The sequence below is a fragment of the Cebus imitator genome, unplaced genomic scaffold, assembly GCF_001604975.1.
Source record: "Cebus imitator isolate Cc_AM_T3 unplaced genomic scaffold, Cebus_imitator-1.0 Scaffold194, whole genome shotgun sequence".
NCBI lineage: Eukaryota > Metazoa > Chordata > Mammalia > Primates > Cebidae > Cebus > Cebus imitator.
The window spans coordinates 3680550-3690031 of NW_016107509.1; the positions used below are offsets into that span (position 1 = coordinate 3680550).

The window sequence follows — 9482 nt, forward strand, 5'->3', positions numbered from 1 at the left end:
CAATGGCGCGATCTCGGCTCACCGCAACCTCCGCCTCCTGGGTTCAGGCAATTCTCCTGCCTCAGCCTCCTGAGTAGCTGGGATTACAGGCACGTGCCACCATGCCCAGCTAATCTTTTGTAGTTTTAGTAGAGACGGGGTTTCACCATGTTGACCAGGATGGTCTCGATCTCTTGACCTCGTGATCCACGCGCCTCAGCCTCCCAAAGTGCTGGGATTACAAGCGTAAGCCACCGCGCCCGGCCAAAGTCAATATATCTTAAATATCCTCATAACTAGATAATATTTCCTAATACAGTCAATAAGGCTACACGGCAGTTCTGTCACTATAAAATATTTAAGCTTCTAATTTTCTAGATATTAACTTTTTGGACAAACTGATAGACTGCCTGATTCACAGGTGGGCCTCAAAATGTTTATTGACTTTGTTGGTAAACTAATCTTACACATAATGCTCATTTTAATTTTCCTGTTGATTACTGTCAAAGGCAATAGTTTCCTCTCCTTCTTTTTTCTTTTCTTTTTTTAAAGATGGGGTTTCACCATGATGGCCAGTCTGGTCTTGAACTCCTGACCTCAGGTGATCCACCCACCTTGGCCTCCCAAAGTGCTAGGATTACAGGCGTGAGCCAACGCGCTCGGCCCTCTCCTTCTTTATGTTTTAAAATGACCAAGCTAATAAGCATCACTAAGAAGAGACAACCAACAGGAACACAGAGATGAACAAAGGCTCTTTATGGCCAGGCAAAGTGGCTCATGCCTGTAATCCCAACACTTTGGGAGGCTGAGGTGGGTGGATCACCTGAGGTCAGGAGTTCAAAACCAGCCTGATCAACATGGCAAAACCCCATCTCTACTAAAAATACAAAAATTAAGAATGGTGGAGCACATCTGTAGTCCTAACTACTCGGGAGGCTGAAGCAGCTGAATTGCATGAACCTGGGAGCCAGAGGTTGCAGTGAGCTGAGATCATGCCACTGCACCCCAGCCTGGGTGACAAAGTAAGACTCTCTCTCAAAAAAAAAAAAAAAACAAGAATCCTGGCTGGGCACAGTGGCTCATGCCGTAATCCCAGCACTTTGGGAGGCCGAGGCAGGCAGATCACAAGGTCAAGAGATCGAGACCATCCTGGTCAACATGGTGAAACCCCATCTCTACTAAAAACACAAAAATCAGCTGCGCATGGTGGCGAGTGCCTATAGTCCCAGCTACTTGGGAGGCTGAAGCAGAAATGCTTGAACCCAGGAGGTCGAGGTTGCAGTGAGCTGAGATTGTGTCACTGCACTCCAGCCTGGCGCCTGGTACGGAGAGAGACTATGTCTCAAAAAAAAAAAAAAAAAAAAAAGAATCCTTATGTTGCATTCATGTATCCACATTATTCCATGTACTCCCAGGATTTCTGGTTATAAACACACCCACTCTGGTTAATTTACAGAACCCACATTACAGAAGACTGTGCTTAAAACACTGCTGCACTCAATATTAATTCATTTATACACACCACTGTGACACTTAACTGGCCGGGTGTGGTGGCTCACACTTGTAATCCCAACACTTTGGAAGCCCGAGGCCAAAGGATCATTTGAGCCCAGCAGTTTAATGACCATCCTGGGCAACATGGTGAGATCCCATGTCTACAAAAAATAAAAAAAGTGCTGGGAGTGGCGGCAAGCCACTATACAGGTATGGATCGACTTACGACCTATGCAACGTACGACCATTCGACTTTACGACCACAATCGCTAGCCACGACTGTTCTGCGTCTGGCAGCATAAACACTGCCCAGCTGGGCGTACAACAGTGCGGACCAGCTTCCGGCAGCACTACCATCTCCGCATGCACCATTTCAACTGTACATATAGCCTACTCAACTTACAACCAAATCGTGTTATGACCGGTCTGTCGGAACCAATCGTGGCGGTAAGTCGAGCACTAGCTGTAGTCCCAATTACTTGGGAGGCTGAGGTAGAGAGATCACTTCCGCCTGGGAGGTTAAGGCCACAGTGAGCTATAATCAAGCCACTGCACTCTGGCCTGAGCAACACAGACACTATCTCAAAAAAAAAAAAAAAAAAAAAAAAAAAAATAGCACTTAACACACTTTATGAATACAATATGGCACATCTATCTTCCCATTATAGTGAGAATTCCTCAGTATTTTACTCATCTTTCTATCCTCAAATGCAGAGTACATGGCACATAATAACTGTCTGAATGTAGGACTGACATCTTAAAGCTGTGGTTGGCAAACTTTTTCTGTAAAGGGCCAGGCAAGTAAACATTTTAGGCTTTGTAAGCCATACAGCCTCTGCTGAAACTATTCTACTGTTGTAGCAGGAAAGCAGCCATAGAGAATACGTAAACAAGTAAGCTATGATATATTCAAATAAAACTTTTTTTACAAAACAGGCAGTAGGCTGGATTTAGCCCATGGACCACAATTTGTCAAGTATTTTAACAGGAATCAACACTTCTCCTTTCATAATTTAAATGAAGTTGGTACTCACAAAGATATGAGCTCACTACATATGACTATGTGTAATGGATCAATTTTGGATATGACTTTGGGTGGGGGTAAAAAAGAAACAAAGATGTGACATAGATGAATAATGAAAATAATGGGGCTCGGTATGGTTGTTTGCACTTTAGGAGGCTGAGGCAGGAGGATCACTTGAGGCCACAAGTTTGAGACTAGCCTGGCCAACACAGTGAAACCGTATCTCTAAAAATAATTAAAATCAGCCAGGCATGGTGGTGTGCACATGTAGTCTTAGCTACTCCAGAGGCTGAGGCGGGAGGACTGCCTGAGTCCTGGAGTTCAAGGCTGCAGTGAGCTATGATCACACCACTGCACTACAGCAGCAGGGCGGTGACAGAGAGGGAAGCACCTAGGGAGACAGGAAATGAGGGAGGGGTGGAGGGAGGAAGGAAAAAGAAAAAAGAGAAAATAATATATTAGGAACATAGTTGGAAGAAAGGGCAATTCCATTACCCTTGCCAGTTGACTGGCTGGGTATGGAATGTGCCCCAATTCTGGCCAATGAGGCTGAGAAACATCTGCTTGGGAGTTTCTGGAAAAGAGGCAGTTCCTCTTATTCCTTTGGATATTGCTGTGTCTGGATGGGATGGAGCAGCCAAAATGGGACAAGTGGCTCACTGTAGCCTTGATCTTTCAGGTTCAAGTGATCCTCCAACCTCAGCATTTTGATTCCTCTGCAGCAGCCAAATTGGGACAGGGAAGGGTAGTCTTAGTACAAAGTTAATGCGGAAAATCACAGGGAAGAGAGTTGGAAAGAGAAGGGGTCCTTGTCCTTGATGTCATTATTGAACCATTCTTGAGCCTCTGGACTTTTAGTATATAAGACATTAAATTTTGGCCACGCCTGTAATTGCAGCACTTTGGGAGGCCGAGGCAGGAAGTCGAAGGCAGAAGATCATCTGAGCTCAAGAATTAGACACCAGCCTGGGCAATATGGGGATACCCAACTCCACAAAAAAAGATTTTTAAAAAACTAGCTGTTGCCCGGGCACAGTGGTTGATGCCTGTAATCTCAGAACGTTGGGAGGCCAAGGCAGGTGAATCACTTGAGGTCAGGAGTTTGAGACCAGCCTAGTCAACATGGTAAAACCCTGTCTCTACTAAAAATACAAAAATTAGCTGGGCTTGGTGGCCTGTGTCTGTAATCCCAGCTACAGCTAAGGCAAGAGAATTGCTTGAACCCTGAAGGCAGAGGATGGAGTGAGCTGAGATCACGCCACTGCACTGGAGCCTGGGCAACAGAGCAAGGCCCTATCTTGGAAAAAAATAAAAAATCAGCTCAGCATAGTGGCACACGCCTATGGTCACAGCTACTAGGGAGGCTGAGGTGGGAGAAACAAGTATCACTTGAGCCCAGGAGGTTAAGGCTGCAGTGAGCTGTAATAGAGCCACCGCACTCCAGCTTAGGTGATGAAGGCCCTTTTTTTAAAAAAAATTTTTTTAAATGACATCAAATTTGCTCATTGATTAAGCCAGTTTGAGAATTTTCTGTTATCTGATGCCAAAGCATCATAAATGACCTAAGGGCTCAAAACGGAAGAGTGCTCACTTCAAAAATTTACCTGCACTCAGCCGGGCGTGGTGGCTCACGCCTGTAATCCAAGCACTTTGGAGGCCAAGGCGGGCAGATCACCTGAGGTCCGGAGTTCAAGACCAGCCTGACCAATATGGTGAAACCCCGTTTTTTTTAAAAAAAAATTTTTTTTAATTAAAAAAAAAAAATTACCTGCACTCAGTCCTAGTTGACTTAAACTTTTCACAAATAAATTTTTTAAAAAACATTTAAGGTCCTGAAAGCCATAAGGTCCTGAAAGCCACAAATTCAGAAGAAAACAGTCCCTTATCTCAATTACTAATAATGAAGTTCACAGCTTTATAAATCCTATAATCTTAGAGAAAATGAACAATATAGTACCTTTCTTCAATACCATATCTAAAATATCCTTTCAACAGGATGTTTTTTCCAAGAAGTTGGCAAACTTTTTCCATAAGGGAAAGTGTGGATATTTCCCACCCCAAATCATAAATCCTTTTTTTCTTAAAGACACCATTTCTCACTGTCAATTATATGCCATACACTAGAAAGAAGACAAAAAGTAAACCTTATCTTCAATCATTAATCAAGAAAATCTGTATATAAACAAGTTTGCACATATACACACTTGAGAATTAGTGTAGGAAATTCTGCGTGCTTTTTATTCAAATGATGAAAACATGACAATATTATTTACTCAATGTTTAACACAAGTTAATAAGCACCCTTTCAATGTTTCTTACAATATAACCCTATTTCAACAAGATTTTAAAATCACAAATAAGGGATATAAAGTCTATGTTTATCCCTGCATACCTACTGGCATTTTCTATAAACAAGGAATTGCCAACAGCAGTTACCTATGGAAAACAAACCTGGGGGAGGGGCTGGGGTGTTCTAGGGAATAAGGAGGACTTTGGCCTTTCCCTTTACATTTTTCTGGGTTTTTAAACTTTGCAATAAAAATATATCACTTTTATAGTTCTTACAATGGCTTAAACTATACATTCAATATAAATATTAATATACCAGGAACTTAAAGTAGGAAAAATGGAATTTCTCTAATATAGGCTGGAAATTGAGGAATTCTCTGGGGTTAGATTAGCCACCTCTACCACCAAAGAATGAGCACACACCCTGGCTGCAGCAGTCAAGGAAGTTACCAGAACAGCCTTTAGATGGATCAGTAATGCCATGAGACTTAAAATAATCTTTTAATGGTGGAGTCCATAGCAACCCAATCTGGCTCCACTGAATCTTGTACCCCAGGGGTAGTATCAGTTAAGTACTGCCTGCCAGCTAGTGGTCTGCAGGAAGGTCCCTGCCACCCAAGAGTGACTTGCTTGACTTCCCAGATTCGCAGCAGTATCATGAAATTGTATTTAGCTACACCTTAACAGATAAACTCTGGGGGCACAGCTCAGTCTTCACAACCTTAATAAAACAAAGTTTTTAAACTTTGGTCTACATGAAATATTGGTTAAAATTTGAGCCCATTTTTAAACATTAATAGCATAAATTAAAATGCATTACATTAAAAATAGATGAAAAAAACAAGACTCCCACCATCATTCACCATTTCAGACTCCATTGTATCAGATCACACAAGTAGGTTAAAAGATTGAGAACGGCAAGTAAAATAAAAATTTCAACACTACAACAGCTTGTCCAAGATAAAAAATTAATAATAAAACCTAATTCCAGCTGGGTGAAGTGGTTCACACCAATAATCCCAGCACTTTGGGAGGCCAAGGCAGGTGGATCACCTGGGTTCCAGGAGTTCCATTCCAGCCTACCAACGTGGCGAAATCCCGTCTCTACTAAAATATGCAAAAATTAGCAGGGCATAGTGAGTGGTGCACACCTGTAGTCCCAACTATTCGGGAGGCTGAGGCACGAGGATCACTTGAACCCGGGAGGCGGAGGTTGCAGCGAGCCGAGATCGTACCACTGCACACCAGCCTGAGCAGAGAGAAACTACATCTCAAAAAAAGAAAAAAAAACCCAATTCTGCTCTTGGGAATGGTGAACCAATAAACGAAAAACAACCCGTTTCCCATCCCTGAGACTACTGAGATTTAGCAAAGGAGGGAAAGAACAGCAAAGTCCATCATTTCTTACCATTAAAAGAAAAATAATCAATTTGACTTTCAGCTAAGTAATTATAATTAAAAAAAAAAAAAAAAAACAATTTAAACTAACAATGGGTTGATATGGAAACGAAGAAATGTGAATGTAAAATGGTGCATCTTCTGTGGAAAATAGTTCGCCGCGTGTAAAAAAAAAAAAAAAAAGACAACATATTTTCCCTACACCCAAATTAACTATATCTATTCTACAGCTACTTCTGAGACTCTCCTACATACTCTTCACGTGTGGGGATACAGGAGTGAACAAAACATTGTATGTGATTCCTAAGGTCAAGAACTCAACGTTTTTTCAATGCCATAATCAAATTCTGTCTCACTTAAACAAAACCGTAAAGAATGCCAATGCTTATTCATTCCTCACTAATAATATACCAGCTGTTTATTAAATTCCATCATACATAAGAAAGTGATTAAGCCAAGAAACAAAGTCATTGCAATCCTCTTTACAGCATACTATTAACTTCAAAAGGCGTGTTTTACATGTTGCCGTATTTGAAGTATTAGTTCCTGGTAGATCAAGCACACTGGGGAAAGCAAATCCTGAAAATAAAAAACTGCAATCCTGAATATTAGTCTCCTTTCTCAAATCCAATGATGCTGTTTTGGCAAATGGATCAAGCCATTATTTATCCGGCAACATGAACGGGGTGATTGTTCATTCTTAGCTCCATCAGTCATATAAAAGAGTATTTAGTGTTCTAAAAAAAAAAAAAAGAAAGAAAATGTATGCTCCGTAAACAATAGACTGCAATGTCTATGTCATAGTACTCGTTTATCAAATAAACTTATTATCTTAGGCTTTTGCATTTACATCCTGCCAGTCTTAGAGCCACAGGACTGCCACCGAGCTCCTCAGCAACGTGTCTTCCACAAAAATCTCAACTGTATTTTAAAATAGATTTTTATGAAGTTGACTTTTAACACATTTCCAACCTCACTAATAATTACTCTTTAAGAAAAAAATACCTTGTTTCCTAGGATCTTAGTGGTAGAATTTAAAAAAGAAAGAAAAAAATATCAAATATTGGGAACGTTTGAAGAAACATGACATCTGTCTAGGACATGATGTAGTCTGTTTAAATTGGGGGGAAAAAAAAAAGCACTGCCCCCTTCCAAAGTTAGTCAGGGAATTGAGTTTAGAATCGTTCAAAGGGAAAAAGTGCTATCATGTACTGAACTTGTCTGCTGGGGTCGGAGACACTAAACTGAGCGGCCTCAAGGGCCAGAGAAAGTTCCGGGGCTCCGAGAGCTGCAATAGCAGCAGGTAGAGCTGCGGCCGGGAACCGCGGCCCTGGCCTGGCGGGTGCAGGCGGCGGGAGCGGCTGGCGCCCCAAACCCTGTCAAGCAACATCCCCTTTACCACTGGGGCGGAACGCACGCTCTCTAGTAATTTAACACCCTTCTTTTCAAACTGAGGCCGGGAGACAAGTTTTAATAAATGCAAAATCGAATTCTGCCTACGCTGCATATCTGGATTTTCAAACAACCCTCGGGGCCATGCCAGCCCGGGCCCAGAGCCCATTGCAGGCACCCAGGAACCCACCGTCCCCAGGGGGCAGGGGGTCCGAGGCCGACGCTGAAGGCTGACTCTGCTCCCAGGGGAGAGGAGAATCGCGCGGCGGCGAGGGTTGACTTTGGCCCGGCCGGGCACATTCGGGCCGCAGCTCCACCAAGACTCGGGCAGGGCCTCGCGGTCCCCGCCAGCCCCGAGAGGAGCCTGGCCGGCCGGGCCGTTACCACGGTGGCGCCTCGGCCGGCGGGGCGCTAGTGGAGGCGCGCCAGGCCCTGGCGGCGGCGCCACGGCCGGGCAGCGCGGGCCCCGCAACTTCTCGCCGCCACCTCAGCGTCTCCGGAGGAATCAGGAGCGGGGAGTGGGGGAAGGGAGGGCGCCGCGGCTTACCCGGAGAGCGAGCGGCTCCTACCCGTCGGCGTGTGGCTGGGGCGCTGCGCGGCGGCGCGGCTGCGGCAGGGAGGGAGAGGCAGTGGTGCGAGCGTTGGGCCGCGGGAGACCAGAGGCGCCGCCGCCGCCGCAGACAGCTCCGCAATATGGCCGCCCTGCACCTCCTCGGGGAAAAGGCGGGGCTGCCTGGCGCCCCCCGCCTCCCCCCGCCGGCCGGCCGGCCTCGCGCCGCGGCCCGAGCCGCAACGCCGCCGCCTGGGGCCGCCCGCGCCCCGCGTCCCGCGCCTCCCGCGGGCTCGCTGCCGTAGGCCTGGCTCCGGGCGTGGCCGGGGGTCGCGGTCCCCGGCGGGCCAGCTCGAGGGAGGAGGCTGCGGGTCCGGGAGTCCCCAGGGAAATACAGCGAACCCGCAGCAGGGTCGAGCCTTTGCTGACAGTGGTGGGCTCGGGCGAAGCCTGCGGTCGAGGGAAGCGGAGCTGCCCAGCCCAAAGCTCGGAGTGCGTCCGCCGCCTCCCCGGTGAATAGAAACTTGAAACTCCCGCTGGTGCCAGCAAACTCACTGAGGGCGTTGCCGTCGCCCCCAAAGGAGAAATGCTTCCCAGAGGGAGCCGGGGACCAAATGGAGCGTGAGAGTTGGCTGTTCGGTTTGAAGATCCTGGACTGGGAGAGAGAAAAGGGCCTACCTGAGCGGAATTTAGATTTGCCACAAAGAACGTTTTCATTATTTTGGCAGGTTTCAACAAAGTAGAAAAACTTAATTTTTCAGCGACAATTTTTAAACTTCACCGAAACCTCAAAGGATATGGCCTCAAATCAGGAGTGCAAATTTTAATCCAAGCAAGGATGTGTGATAATTTTTTTTATTTTAATTTCCCAGATCCCTGTTCTTTAGTGTGATAATTTTTTATTACCAACGACATGCCTTGGCAGTTGGAAGAAGTGGGTTAGCAAGAAAAAGTTGGAAGTAGGGCCCCAAAGAGCCGCCAAACCTACGTAATTCTAGACTTAGAGAAAGTTAGGCATTCGATCTTAGACTAAGTCTAGCCCACTCACTTTAGTTAGTGGCTGGAATGAGACAGGAAGCGCCTGACTTCGGGATCAGTCTTCTGTCGTCTAATCCATGCGGACTCCCCTCAGTATTGTCTGCTGGAATGATTCGGGGAGCAAAACTTGATATGAATATACAAACAGCAAGTGTACAAAATCAGATTCGCCTGGCTTGCCCTGCCTGCAATACTTTATTTACCTTATCTTTTGTGAACAAACTTTAGATTCAAATAACAAAACTCCCGAGTGTACTTACTTTTATAGAACAAATAATTCCTATACTCCTGCCTTAGGATTTACCTTCGGTGAGACTA

The 9482-nt window shown here is 45.3% G+C and overlaps 1 protein-coding gene across 3 annotated transcripts in view; it reads right to left on the minus strand.

Moving 5' to 3' along the window:
- The window catches only part of RDX (radixin), a 102153-nt gene extending 92914 nt beyond the window's left edge, over positions 1-9239 (minus strand). Inside the window, exon 1 of one of the 3 annotated variants that reach the window (XM_037745209.1) lies at positions 8124-8631. The gene's annotated coding sequence lies outside the window, so the exon portion shown is untranslated. Of the gene's footprint in view, positions 1-8123; positions 8632-9174 lie in introns of those variants that run through there. The other 2 variants (XM_017547080.1, XM_017547082.1) reach the window with 2 other exon arrangements.
- Positions 9240-9482: the final 243 nt, after the last annotated feature.